A 15,022-nucleotide genomic window follows, 5' to 3' on the forward strand; every position below is an offset into this window, starting at 1 on the left:
AAAGAAGAGATATTACTGGAAAATTACGTCTAGAAATGTTGCAGCACAGTCTATATTTAAAAAATTGCAGGTTTTTGTAAATATTTCGCGAAAATATCAACCAAAAAAAACAGAAAATACCTGCTCCAAGTGAACTCAACTATGATTGGACGACCAATGAGCAGAAAGCCTTAGCGTACCAACAAGCACAGTAATAACGGTGAACGCAGCTCTCATAACAATGACTGCAACCACGACTTCAGCAATGACTGCGGTCTCACAAAGCAGCTCACCCACACCTGCACAAGCGGGAATGTCGGCACCAGCCCAGCAAAATCTTTGCTTACCAAGAAACGGGGTGGTAATGCGATGAATGTTGAGGAACACATTACCAACCTCATGAGACCACCGCTGATTTTAACACAGGCATGTCATTAGGCGGAAGCGCTTGCCATTTGCAGTACTGAGAAGCACTGTTGTAACACGTTCCCAAAGTGTGGATAGAATCGATGATAATCGCATTACTCAAAAGCCCAGCTGTAACGAGTTCGCAATGTATGGCTAGAAGGCATGATGAATTGCATTACTGAAAAGCGCTTTTGTAATCGCTTTGGAAAGAATGAGAAATTAATTAAATTAAATTTTAGAACTCGTATATTGAATACATATTTTTTCATATACATATGAATGTACATTTCATTTATCCTTATTTTCTAAGCACACTTTCTTGAAGTGTTTATTTTTTACACAGCGCAGTCCATGCCGCAAGTCATTTAAAAAATCGTCAAATGTTTTTCCTTCCACCACTGTCGCTTCTGAAAAAAGTATTAAGTATTAAAAGACCTTATTTTATGTAGCATTACATAATGTATATAAAAATGTACCGTATAGTATGTTCAAGAATTTCGGGAAATTGCGCAGCCTTTTCTTGTTGTTTTTTTCCATCCACATTATACTCTATACAGTATGTTTTGCTTTGCTACCTCTATGCTTAAGTGCACATTTAAGATACCTACCCCAAAATGCGCATCAAAAGCATTATTTTTAACATTTATAAGGAAACTGCTCCGATAGATGCACTCAACATACCTGCACATTGGCGATACCATCCTTAAAAATTGTGCGACTAGTATCAATTATCAATGAAAGTATTACGTTTACCTGCACTGACCCTACAATTACCTAATTTTGTAACCTTTTATTTATTTTGCTCATCTCGCAGAACAACGAAAATGGCTATCAATTTATGTAGTTATATAGATAATTAGATAACATTCGGTAAAAATTTCGCTTGCAGTAATTTCTACATGGTAAGTGCTCCGCCAATATTTGGTTTCATAGGGATTCGGATACCTTCCTCATTGAAGTAGTAAAGAAAATTCGCTTAAGTGCCTTTTTCGGTTACGTGCACAAGTTTTTCGTGCAAAGAAGGATGTGCAGCTAAGCAAAATATATAATCTTAAATATTTTAAAACACGTTATCAGTTACCTACAAATGAGATCTGAAACTGAGGGTTCAAGTGATTGTATAACGTATACGAGTTCTTTAAGGCGTACATCCATTTCAAAACAATTGGGGGTTGAAACTAACGTTATAAGCTTACTTCCTGACAGAACCGTCGGGGCGGAGTGGGGGAGCATCTGCACTCAGTGCAGAGTCAACAGGAGCATTCCACAAGGTGGTGTTCTCTCTCTCCTGCTCTGGACTGCGGTTGTAAACGACCTTCTAGAGAAACTGGAAAAAGTGGGCCGTCGGGTGATCGCCTGTGTAGATGATGTGGAGCTTTTGCTTAAGGAACGATTTCTATATGCCCTTTTTGATCTGGCTCAAGGTTACCTGAACCAGGTAACTAGGTGGGCGATTAACGGCGGCTGTCGTAGAAGCCTAAGATTGAGGAAAGGGTAGGAAAGGTGTCGGTTGCCTTATACTGCTGTAGGGGAACTATCGGTGAAAGGTGGGTTCTCTCGCCCAAATTAATTCCTTAGTTCTAGGAAACCATATATAAGCCTATATTGTTTCAAGGAGCCCTTCGCTGGTGATACTCACTAGAGAAGGCTACACTTGTAAAGCAGGAATTAGCGGAGCATTAAGAATCCACCTACACTGGCGCTTAACATACATATGTTGAGCACGGTGCCTGGGGATAGCAAACACACGATTTTGTGACTTAAAAAAGAAAAAGAAGACCTTTCTCTGCTGCAGAAAATGTTTTTATAGGGAACTTTAAAACACGTTACCTCTGAAGGCTAGTGATGGGGGTTCTGACAGGCCGTTGTGCGATTGGTATTCATGCGGTGAGACTAGGAATTTCAACTGATCTTTTTGTATGAGATGTCAAGAGGAAGATGAAGTGGAATCACCTCCACACTTTCTTTTAGACTGTCCAACCTTCGCGAGGGTAAGATGGAAGCATTTTGCTCGCACTTCTTAGCAAACACTTAGCTACACTCAGGGATCGTAATTAGGCGCATTCGATATTTCATGATCGGCTCGCGGCGTTAACTTAACCCGTCCCCCCCTAACCTGTACTTCTTTGAACTATGAAATAGTTGGTCACATTAGGTATGAAGGATGTCAGTATAGAAGACATCGCTTTTTTTCATCCATTCGTAACTTTTGATTTGTTTTTGATGTTAAAAGGAATGAAATAATTTTTCTCTTTACTCCCATGTCTATTAAATGCATAGCATCTAAGGGGAACTGGCTAATCATCTCAATTCCTAACTCTTCCAAGTTCGATCTGCGATCAGCATATAATGGATTGTGGAAGAATCTATCGTTTCGGTTATAGAAATCCGTGTCAGTACGTAATCTTGCAACCTCAACTTGAAATGTAGTTACACCCCTAATGTTTCGACCAGTTTGAATACATTTTGTGCAACCATTTAGGGCGTTATGCCCTTTAACGCCGCAAAGAAATGACCGCGCTGGAGCATCACAAATAAAAGCTCGGATAGATAATTGTACGAATTCACTTCCAAACCGTACGCCTCCGTTTTCTAAAATACTTTTTAATTCAATAATAAAGTCCTGGAGAAAGCTATAAGGAAGGGTTCACTGTATGGTAAATTTGATAAGTGACCTAAAATTGGCCATAACCCTACTGCTGAGCTTTTATAAAGGGGTAGTCCATCTACACCAATATCTAAAAACACCTCATTGATGTTCTCCTTTAATAGAGTAGTTAAAAACTTTTAAAGCTGATGACGAAGTCCAATATGAACATATTGTCCAGGAGTAACTGTTCCAATCACAGCGGGCATCCTTGACTGCACTAATCCCGAAACCGACTTCGGCACTGCAATGTTTTCGGATTGCAAAATATTTAACAAGCAATTGCACGTTGCAACCGTTGGACTACACTCCAAAAACCACTGCCTTAGTTTTTTTGTTAAATTATCGTTTTTATTTTCTTGAACGCCTTCTACTTCTTCGTTGACAATGCACTCAATTTCATTTCTTGGAAATTCATTCGGCTTTTTTCTAGCCTGGGGTTTTTCATATAAAATAGCTATCTCTTTGCTGACAAGGCGTTTCAAATGCCTTTTACTATACATGCTGCTTATTTTGCAAACAGTTTTCACCTTTTAGTATTAATCAAATCACTTAAATTCACAATTTTCAACTTTAGCCTGGCTTCGCGTCAATAAACATTTCCAGAAATTTATAAAACAAAGCGAAAGTGTGTAAAGCAGATAGAAAAAATAACTGTACTCTTTAAGGAGTAAAGCGAAAAGTAGACGAATTTTCAAATTACGCGCTTCTTTGGTGCCCTACTCAGAAGCACTTTTGTAATGTAACGCAAAAGTAAGTTGTTCGATGACTGGTAATGTATAAGATAATCGGAAAATATTTTTTGATGGGCGGTCAATTAGTTATAGAATTGATGATAGAAGAAGCGCTTGCCAAAAATTTGCTGGGAGCCCAAGCCAAGCAACGCAGCGTAGAGCAAGTTGACCTACTTAATCCAACAACCCGTACATTGACTCAAACGGATATTGATAGGTACATACAAGTCAAACGAAAATCAAATCCACAGCAGCAAAAAATTGCAAATCCACCTCCATGATAAAAACATTACAATGTGAATTCATTCTCTCAATTCATCGGCCATGATTTTTTTCTGACGTTTGCCAACATTTTAAAATCATATAAAATCCTTACTAATATTATAAATCCGAAAGTGAGTTTGTTTGTTTCACGCTTTAACTACTCAACCGATCATCATGAAATTTTGTACACTCCTGTCATTTAGCCCAACTTAAAATATAGGATACATTTAATTTCGATTAGACAAGGGGGCGTGGCACCTCCCATACAAACGGAATGTGTCATACTGCATTTCTCAGGAAATATTTTTGGTAGATTACTGGAACTTGGTTTGGAGATATATATAATCATTATTCACTCATCGATGAGGGCTGCCACCTTTTAAAAAATAAAATTCAACTTCAATTAAGGGAGTTTTTATTTGAAAATTATATTAAAATATGGATGCCAAGAGGCTTAAAAACTCTGTCGTTTGAATATATCGTTTAAAGGGTTGCCACCTGTTTACAAAGTCTAATTTAAATTAATTATACGCAAGCTCTCTGAAGAGTTAAAATAAGGCTGTCAAACGAAATATTGTTACGAAACCTTTAGTTTTAAAGTTTTGAATGATATCGAAGTTTTTCACAAGGGTTGCCACCTTTTTAAAAATTCAATAAAATTAGTTTAAAGGAAATATTATAATCAGGGACCGAACATAACAGTTATTGATGAAAACTGTCATGGAAAAGTTCACTATGAAGGAAACCAGCTAAACAACTAAGTGAAACATACCAATCGATTTCGTTTTGCACCGAGACTCAAATTTCAAAATAAATTTGCATTTTTTAAATTGCATATTTTTATGCAAAATTTAAAAAAATAACAATTATATTTGATTTTTATATCATAAATCCAAAATAACAATTATTTTTGATTTTTATATTATATGGCTTAGATAACAGTTATTGAAGAGTTTTATTTATAAAAGTCATCAATAAAAATCAGTCAGTGACTTTTACTTTTAAAAGTCATTAATATAAATCAGTGACCGACGTTTATTTTTTAAATCAATCATATAAAAGTCATTAAGTCATTTTCGCAGTTAAGGTGTTGGAAAACAAAAGTTTACTACGACTTATTCAAATGACTTTTATAAGTATGATTGAAAAAATAAAGATCAGTGACAGATTTTTATTTATGACTTTTATAAATAAAAGTCTTCGATAACTGTTATTTAAGACATAAAATTTAAAAATCAAAAATAACTGTTATTTGCAGATTATTTAAATAAAAATCAAAAATAATTGGTATTTTCGATTTATAAAATAAAAGTCCGAAATAACGGTTATTTAAAGAGTATTTAAATAAAAGTCAAAAAATAATTGTTAAAGAGTGATTTTGTAATAGGAGTTGTAACTGTACGGTCCCTAATTATAATACTAGCAGATTCGGCGAACTTCGTCCCGCCCAAAGTTATTATTTTTTTATTGGAACTTTTTGGTCCAACATTTTCACCAACAATTCACGTTTACGATTTCCATTGGCACGCTCATCGGCTAAGATTATGGTTTAGTGGTCGTTTGCCGCTTAAATAACCTAACAAAAGCGTTAATGTCGTGAATAAGTTCATGAAATTCTCTAATTGTGCAGCATTTCATAAAACGGTTAATCTCGCAACGAAATAAATGTGAAGAACATTTCCTCTTCACTCCCTGGCGGCAACAATAATCCGATTCTATAGTGAATCTGTCCCAGAAACTTTAGAGTATAGTTGGTGGCAATTTAAAATGGATTCGTATAATTGTTCTACAGAAATCCAATATACACAGACTTATTTCAGAAATACCTTAAAAGTAAGTTTCACGAAAGCAGTTTAAGTAAAAACTTATTTTTTATTTGAATTTATTACAGTAAAAGGCGCACTGTGGATCTGACGGTTGATTTATCGGTGATAATTTGACATTTACCCCTGCACAACTCAACGCTGGTGTCTACGAATGAAGCTTTAACGCATAACAATACTGGCAAAAATCACATCCATTGGGCCAATCGTAGCACACAAGAGTTCGAAACACTCAATGGTGTAACAAGTCGATTTAATCGGAAATTCACGGCACCTCTTCTAACTTGGCGATTATTCGTATTGGCGGGTGAATTTGTGAAACTACACTATCCAGAGAGTTACTCAAAAACACACAAAAATCCGTGCGAGCATTTAGGAGGATTTCACTCACAAACATACCTACAGATGAATTATATATACGTTTGTACGGCGCCACGCCATTTTTCTCCATGAGTATAAGATTAATTTCATATATCTTCACACGAAGTTCGAGTACTCTACCATGAACATTTCCAGAGATATTCGGTATGAAATATTCGGTTTGTATGGGAAGTGCCACGCCCCCTTTATATATCAAACATTTTTTTAGCCTAGAATAATCCTTGGGACGTCTGAAGTATGTGCCCGAAATTTCAAAAAAAAAAAATCGGTTCGGCTGTTCTCGAGCTTTGCGAACTCAAAAAATAACCGCTTTAAAAATATATATTAGTATAGATTGGTATGAATCGATATGGTTTTGAATATGTATCACAATATGAGTGTCAGACGAAAGGGGTTTTAAAAGGTTGCCAACTATTTAAAAGGTTAAATTCAAACTATTCAATAATTTAAATGATTTATTTCAATATGAGTATCAGTCGAAATGGTTTTGAAAGGGCTTCATTTCAAAACTACATGTAAGGGGTTTTCATCCGTCTAAAATCTCAAATTGAGTTCAGGGGATAAGTTAATTGAAAAAGTATGACAAGTGAGAAGTTTAAGAAAGTTTTAGTTTGAAAATATTTTGAAGATGGTTAAACAACTTTTTAACCTCCTGTTTTTGAATTGAGTTTTCTTGAAATAAATTTTACTCCATGTAGCAAGTAAAAATCTCATACACTCAGCGAAGCGGGTGAGGGCAATCTAGTTGAAAATAAAAAAAACTAAATTGTTCACAATTGTTGTTGTTTGAGATTGAAAATGAGAATGTGTGTGTGAGTTTGAGTTTTGAATTTCTAAATTATTTTGCTGGCAAACGTCAGACTACCTCTCAATGGTTTTACCTTGTTATGTTTTTATCATGGTTACTCCCTCTCACAATATTAGTTAATACTGCAGTACATATTTGTATCGTAGGCAAATTTTTTCAAATTAGATAAATAAACGGTATTTGAATATTGAATTAATACACATTTGAGGAAAGGGTGCGATAGTAGACTCCAGTTATAAGATTAAAAATCAAATTTCCAAGAGAAAGTCGGTACCTTACATATTTTCTGATTACCTTCGAAAAGATATTAACTAACACCCACACTCAAAAAAATTAACAATGGTTCATAGATAAAAATTTGTTTTTTAAATCTTACTTCATAAAGCTCTTTAAATATATTTGTGATATCTTTGTAAGCTTTTGATCGAGTTTTTTTGTTATATGTTGTTATTGTTCTAGGCTGGTCGATCTACCACCACTAGCCACCAACAATTTATGGAGACGAATATAGGTAAAATAAAGAAAATTCTCGCAAGTAACAACTACCCACACCACCTAGTACAAAGCCTAATCGTACAGAAAGTAACAGAGATAAATAAAGATCAAAACAAAATGCCAACCACGAAAACAACAGACGGAACAAAGCGATATCATAGTGTGACCTACATTCCAAAGTTCCATCAACAACTTGACCACGAAATAACCACCAACAACCGTAATATTAAATTGGCATACCGAACCAACAGCACACTATCTTCGATCTTCACACCGATCAAGCTCCACCAACAAAACAACGAGGTCTATGAAATCCCATGTATAGGCAAAGAAAACGAAGACTGCAACAAAGTTTACATAGGGACAACAAAACGTGCACTAGGCGTTCGCCTTTCAGAGCACGAAGCCGACATAAAGGAAAAGAAAAACAGCACAGCACTAGCACAACACGTACTTACCAGTGGTCATACAGCTGATCTAGCTAACGTCAGAATATTGGACAAAGAGAAGAGGGAACGGGTAAGATACCCAATAGAGAGTTTACGTATACTACAGAAAAGGGAAAAAAACAATCAACCAGAAGGAGGACACGGAGGATATCGCGGCTGCTTACATTTATTTATTTATTTAGTCTACAGAAAAATGTTTTCATACAGACAATTGAGATAAAAAGATTTAGATATTTAAGTATGTATGATATATTACATAGTGAACTAATTATACATATTAACTTGTAAAGATAATATTGATATACAATAGCAATTTGGGTAGCTGGCGAGGCCTAGTCTCCAGTCTGCTTTTGTGTGCGGCGGGCGGAAAGACCTAGTTTCCGCTCCGCGCTGTTTACAGGCCGTGGATCATGTTCGGAAAGGCCGAGCTTCCGATCCATGTTCCCGTAGTCATTACTTTGTATGTGAGGCAGGCGGAAAGTCCTAGTTTCCGCTCCGCGGTATAGACGAACTGTTGGGCGGGGTCGGAAAGGCCGAGTTTCCGACCCCTGCTCGTATTGTCCTACGCGGTCGCGAAAATATACGAAGCCGTTACAATTGTACTAAGCAGTATAGATATTGTGTAATTTTTCGTTCACGGTTACAGATATTAGCTTATTTAGTTAACTTGTTGAGCAAAGTTTTCTTTATTACAAAAAGCGGTTCAGATGTGTCGAAGCAATCATAATGTCTGTTACAATCTTGGCATAAACGCCGAAAAGCATCATGCATTTCAAAGTTTGATTTACAAAAACTCAACACAATAGGTTTAAAATGTCTCGTGGGTCTTTTAGGAATACAAAAATTTATTTCACTCAGTTAAAAGGGACTACTGACCATCCCGTTCATTAATTTAATTAAAAAAAGAGCACCAAGCATCTCTCTACGACTCTGAAGCGTCGGCAAATCTATAAGCTTCAGGCGATCCTTGTAGGGTGGGAGATTTTTAGACGAGTCCCAACATAAATTTTTGAGGGAAAATAACAGGAACTGTTTCTGCACTGATTCGAGCCTGTCACTATGAATTTGATAACTAGGATTCCATACTATAGATGCATACTCCAAAATCGGTCTAACTAGAGAGGTAAAGAGAACTTTAGTGACATAAGGATCGTTGAACTCCTTGGCCCAGCGCTTAAGAAAAGCCAACAATCCTCTAGCCCTAATCACGCAGGAGTTTATGTGAGACTTGAATTCTAGTTTCGGATCCATAGTTACACCTAGGTCAATGAAATTGGTCACTTGCTCAACATTGTGGTCAGATATCATATACGAATTTGGGTAGAACGATTTTCTAGAGAAGATCATGGATTTACACTTTTTCAAATTGAGTGACATGGAATTTGCTTCACACCACTCGAAAATGCTGGTTAGGTCAGCTTGCAAATGCTCCCTATCTTCTGCAGTACTAATGTACTTAAAGAACTTAACATCATCAGCGTACATTAAGCATTTCGAGTAATTCAACACCTTAGGAAGGTCATTTATAAATAAAATAAACAAGACGGGACCAAGATGGCTGCCCTGAGGTACGCCGGACGTGACATGTATTGGCCGGGAGGTACAATTTTTAAAAATTACTCTTTGTTTCCTATCCATTAAGTAAGAAGAAAGCCAGGTGAGAAGAATAGGAGGGAAACCAATTGGATCAAGTTTATATATAAGGGTTGAATGAGATACTTTATCAAATGCCTTGCTGAAATCAGTGTAAATCACGTCCGTTCGAAGATTGTTTTTAAACCCATTAGACACATAAGTAGTGAATTCAAGAAGATTGGATACAGTTGAAAAAACCGTGTTGCGATAGATCAATAGCAGAAGTAACAGAGTGAGATAGTTCTTCCGTAACGATTGCCTCAAAAACTTTAGGAATAGCACAAAGCTTCGCTATTCCTCTATAGTTTACGATGTTAGTCCTACTTCCATTTTTATAAAGTGGCAAGATAAACGAATCCTTCCAGGAAGATGGGAAGACACCCTGTTTTAGGGAAGCATTAAAAATATTTGTCAGAGGCTTATACAAACACTCTGCGCAACTTTTAAGAACACTTGTGGGTATACCGTCTGGGCCAGCTGTATATGAAATTTTCAAACAATTCAAATGAATGAGGACGTCCGCAGCAGATATCGATGGAATTCGGATGCAATCAAATGATGGCAGAAAGAAGGGGTAGCTAGATAGATTCGAATTTAGTTGGGAAGATGTAGAGCTGGCAGAGTAGTTTGACTTGAAGAAACCAGCAAACATATCGGCAATAATATTTTCGTCACTGGAGACTAAGTCATTTAACTTCAATGTTGAGGGATAACCGTTAGTGTTACGCTTTGTGTTCACAAAGGCGTGAAACGATTTGGGATTAGAGACTATATTGAGTCGAACCCTGTTAATATAATTATTGTAACACTTTTTGTTCAATACATTGTATTTATGCCCAAGAATGGAGTACGCAGAGTAGTAAGAAGACAAGCCAGATTTTTTGAAAAGCTTAAATGCTTTGGATTTTTGATTTTTTAAGCGTTTTAATTCGCTCGTAAACCACTGAGCGCTAGACGTTACGTTAGCTTCCTTAATAAGAGGAATGATTTTACTGAAAATATTGCGTAAGGAATTGCTAAAATGTAAGACACTATTGTCAGCATTCCCATCATACTGGGGCCAAGTTATCTTCGATATCTCTAACCTAAGTTTACTATAATCTGCTGTTTTAAATGACTATCGCTCCGCTCTTGATTTTTTACGGGTAAAGCAACATGAATAGCGTGAATTTATCAAGGACTATTCTAGTGGTGGGTCGTGAGAATCGACAGGTGTAATCAAAGCATAACTAGGGGCTATTGTGACGTTGGAAACGTAGTCCACAAAAACTAAATCCAGACATTTACCTAAGTTATTACTAATAGAGTTGATCTGATCATACTTCTTGAACTTCTCGTTGAGAAGTTTTAGCTGCCTATCTCCGAAAATCCATTTCTAGCGGTTCTAAATAGTTTACAGAGATCCACAACAGTTTTTTTTACACTTTGGACATGACCAGCGAAGTCCATTGTCTCCAATAATCATATCCAGAACTCTCCCATTAATCCAGCACACTTTAAATAAGACAGTTCATCGCAAAGGTAGCACGCCACAAAACGGTCCGAACCGGCTTTTACATTACATTTTTCGAACAGACAAGACATTTTCAGCGAATTTTATTAAAAAAGAATAAAAATAGCGAAATTATAAATGTATTGTACGAAAACGTTTCAAGCTCACAGTAATTGGCAGTTTAATAGCTAGTGGGCTTACTTAGTGAAGTTCAATGGTTAGAAACCGTGCTGAACTTAACAGTTTTAAAGCCACTGAGTTAGCAAAATCAGCTGTCACCAAGAAAGCGACTGTCGATGATAAACAAAGGTGTGTGTAAAGCGCGAAAGAAAGCAAAATGAACAAACAAATGCGATATTCCTTACACTCTCACGCAAAAGCAACAATAATGCACCAAAATATGCAAATATGCACGAAGGCCGACAAAATAACACTTTTCAATCAACGCACTTTATGACTAAATCATGTCAATTTATTGGAATTCGGCCTCAATAAACTTTTTTTCGGTGTGAATAACACAAATTATAATTGCTTAGCACTTTGTAAAAGAGATACACTTTGGAAATTTTTTCAAGCGAATGTTTAAGTGACCGCACAGTACGGACGTTGCCAGGTATATGTGTGGGATTTGAACGACGGACTAAAGGAACGGACCTGACAGGCATACCATTGTGGACGAATGCAACCATGCACACCAGACTACGAAATGAACGATCGGACCGCACCCCAAACTAGACTTCGACAAGATGAACGACAGGACAGAAATTCATTGTTAAACCAACCGCCTTAAGCGTAGTTCGCCCTTATATTTTAATGTTGTGAAATGTGTGTGTAAAATAAACGCTAAAGACTGTTAAATTAATAGAAATAAAGCTGTTTTACTACAAAGTGGTGTCGTGAAGTGGCATAAAATCCACTCCGTGAATGTGGAAGAACTGTTTTGCGAAAATTTTTGTGCGTGTGCATACGTGTGTATGTATGTTTCTTGTGTGTGCGTGTGCGATAGGCTAGCCGGTGCCGAAAATTAAAACTTAATAGTTTCAAACCACAAGTTGATACCTACGATCATTAAATCAAAATTTATAAACGAAAAAACCTATGCAAGAAAACATTTCGCTTAAATTATAGCTGGAAAAAGTAACGGCGATTTGAGCTAGCCACGCCACACAAACCGCTATTCGCGGAGTAACGCTAACAAACGGTTATGTTCGGTTGCGTGAAAAATCTCAACTCGGCCAAACCAACGAGTACATACATAGTGCGTTCTAAGATTGTACTTTAAATAAAAACCGGTGTTATAGTAAAAGCCTGCAGACAACGTGCGTGTGTGACGGGTTTATACGGAATTCGACTGTGTGTGACTGTGGGGCGATTTCAGCCATAAAAATCTCCCTTTTCGACGCGTATATAGCGAAACTGTACCACGCCATTCGCAGACCGTTAGGTCCGTTACCCAAGATACAGTTACAATATTGCGCATTGCTCCGGGTACAGCCATCAAGCTGTAGAGGCAATCGAGGGCACCGCTAAGCCCGTTAAACAGGGAAGCGCGCGTGGGAGCGAAGTGTGCGCAGCAACAAAGTTCGCGCAGCAGAGAAGCGCACGTGGCAGAAGTGTGCGCAGCGTCAAAGTGCGCGCGACATCCAAGTGCGCGCAGCAGTAAGTGTGCGCAACAGCAAGTGCGCGCGGCATCCAAGTGCGCGCAGCAGTAAGCGTGCGCAACAGCAAGTGTGCGCAGCGTCCAAGTACGCGCGGCATCAAAGTGCGCGCAGCAACGTGTGCGCATCGGCAAAGTGTGCGCATCGACAAAGTGGGCGCAACAGCAAGTGTGCGCAAAACGACGTGCGCGCAGTCCAGCGACAAACGCGAACACCGAGTTGCGTTTAACGCGACAGTGAAACGGTGCCAGAGCCAGGTAGCACCGTCAACGAGGGACGAGTGCAGCAAACGCACGCATCGAAGCAGCGTACATAGTGGTGTTTAACACGGCAGCGAAACGGTGCCTGAGCCAGGTAGCATCGTCAACGAGGGACGTTAACAAGCGAAGTACAGTACGAGTACGAGTAATTAGACAACGGCGAGGGAGAAGAACCATACGTAGCTCAGCTAAGTGAATAAGTTTGTTGTTTGTTTTGAGCAAAGAAATTTCATGCAATTTAAATACGCTCGTTAGTTCACACATTGTTCATTATACTATCGTAAGAAGCCAGAACGGAATTAGCAGTTGGGATTCGCTAAAATCAGCACTGCGTTCCGAGTTTGGAGTTCGCGTTTCTGCAGTCGAGTTACACCGCACCCTCCGAAATCGCCGTCAGCGTCCGGGCGAAGATCTGCGCGAATATTTGTACTCGATGATGGAGATCGGCAAACCAATTGACCTGGACGATTCCAGTCTGATGGAATATTTCATCGAAGGAATCCCAGACAGCAAGATAAACAAGAGCAACTTGTATCAGGCGAGAAACATCAAGGAGCTGAAGGACCAAATCAAGATCTTCGAGAAAGTACGCGCAAATAAACCTCCGTCTTCAAACGCGAGTCAAATGCAACCTACATCTTCGGCCAGAGTTCCCGCGGGTAGTGGCGCGATTGGCAAGCGTTGTTTCCACTGTGGTGATGGCTCACATCTAGCGCGGAACTGTCCACGCAAAGGCGCTGTTTGTTTCAACTGTGGCGACAGTTCACATTTAGCTCGGAACTGTCCGCGTAAGGTTGTTATCTGTTTCAAGTGTGGTAACAGAGGGCACCGCGCCAACGAATGCAAAAATGCTGGGAACAGGGCGAAGCGAGAGAGCGCCGCCAACATAATGGCGGTGAACAAAAGCGGTTTAATTTTTAAAGACATATTTTTTGGGTTAGCTAACCGAACAGTCTCGGCATTGATTGACACGGGGTCAGACCTTTCGTTAATGCGTATCGACACGTTGGTGATGCTAGGCCTCGGTGTCGAATAAAGAAAAGAGAAGCGTATATTGGTGGGCATAGGGAACAGCGCGCTGACAACAATCGGCTGTTTTAGTTTACCCATGTGCATCGATGGTATTGCGGTGGACATCACATTCCATGTGACGAAGGAGCGTGATCTCAGCTACTCCATGGTGATAGGAAAGGACGTTCTGAAGCAAGTCGACCTCATCGTGAGCGAAGACGGCGCCGTGTTTAGGAGCAAGGCGACAGAGCCTAGCGGGCGCGAGGATGCGAAGGTGCAGTGGCGCGTGAGGTTGTAGCCAGTAGGCAGGTAAAGGAGGGTCTTGGAGACTCGATCAGAGAGGATTTGGACTTCGTCTGCAAAGCTATCAAGGACGCAGCTAGGAGACTCCGAGAGAGTGCTAGACAGCCAGACGCGGCTAGAGTTGAGCGTGGGCATGACGAGATGCGAGGTGGTGTCAGTGGACATCGTTCGGATGCGGGGAAGTGTGGTCGGATCGTGAGATCACCACGGGAGCATGCGACTCCAGGCAAGGCAAGTGTATACGAGCGAGGTGCGCAATGTGTGAAGTTTCGCGAAGAGAGACCTTCGAGTCACATAAGCGAGCTGCAAGCGGCGTTTGGAAACATGTGTATGGCGGCAGGAACGGAACAGGATGCAGAATACGAGGTGGATCTTCCACATCTAAGTAAGAAGCGAGCAGACAGGGTACGGAGTTTGATAGCAGCCTACAAGCCAACCAAGAACTCCGTATCACCGGTGGAGATGAAGATCCTGTTGACGGACGATGTTCCAGTATTTGAACGACCAAGGCGTTTGTCCTATGCGGATCGTAAAATAGTTGAGGACCAGGTAGCTGCATGGTTGGAAGAAGGCATTATACAGCCGAGCACCTCAAACTACGCGTCACCGGTCGTGGCCAAGAAAGATGGGAGCAAACGCCTCTGTTGCGATTACAGGCGTTTAAACGAAAAGATC

At 39.3% G+C, this 15,022-nt stretch overlaps 1 protein-coding gene and 1 long non-coding RNA gene across 5 annotated transcripts in view; one reads left to right on the top strand and one right to left on the bottom strand.

Annotated features, from left to right (window-relative positions):
* The window catches only part of LOC118745775, a 47,055-nt gene extending 39,099 nt beyond the window's left edge, over positions 1-7,956 (top strand). The window contains exons 3-4 of the long non-coding RNA XR_004993707.1: positions 5,924-6,380; positions 7,504-7,956. This is a non-coding gene — a long non-coding RNA (uncharacterized LOC118745775). The remainder of the gene's footprint in view (positions 1-5,923; positions 6,381-7,503) is intronic.
* LOC118745773 (synaptotagmin-7) overlaps positions 1-15,022 on the bottom strand; it is a 431,457-nt gene that overhangs the window by 174,945 nt on the left and 241,490 nt on the right. The window lies entirely within an intron of this gene.

The sequence above is a fragment of the Rhagoletis pomonella genome, unplaced genomic scaffold, assembly GCF_013731165.1.
Source record: "Rhagoletis pomonella isolate Grant_MI unplaced genomic scaffold, Rhpom_1.0 Rhpom_scaffold_00009, whole genome shotgun sequence".
In the NCBI taxonomy this organism is placed as follows: Eukaryota; Metazoa; Arthropoda; class Insecta; order Diptera; family Tephritidae; genus Rhagoletis; species Rhagoletis pomonella.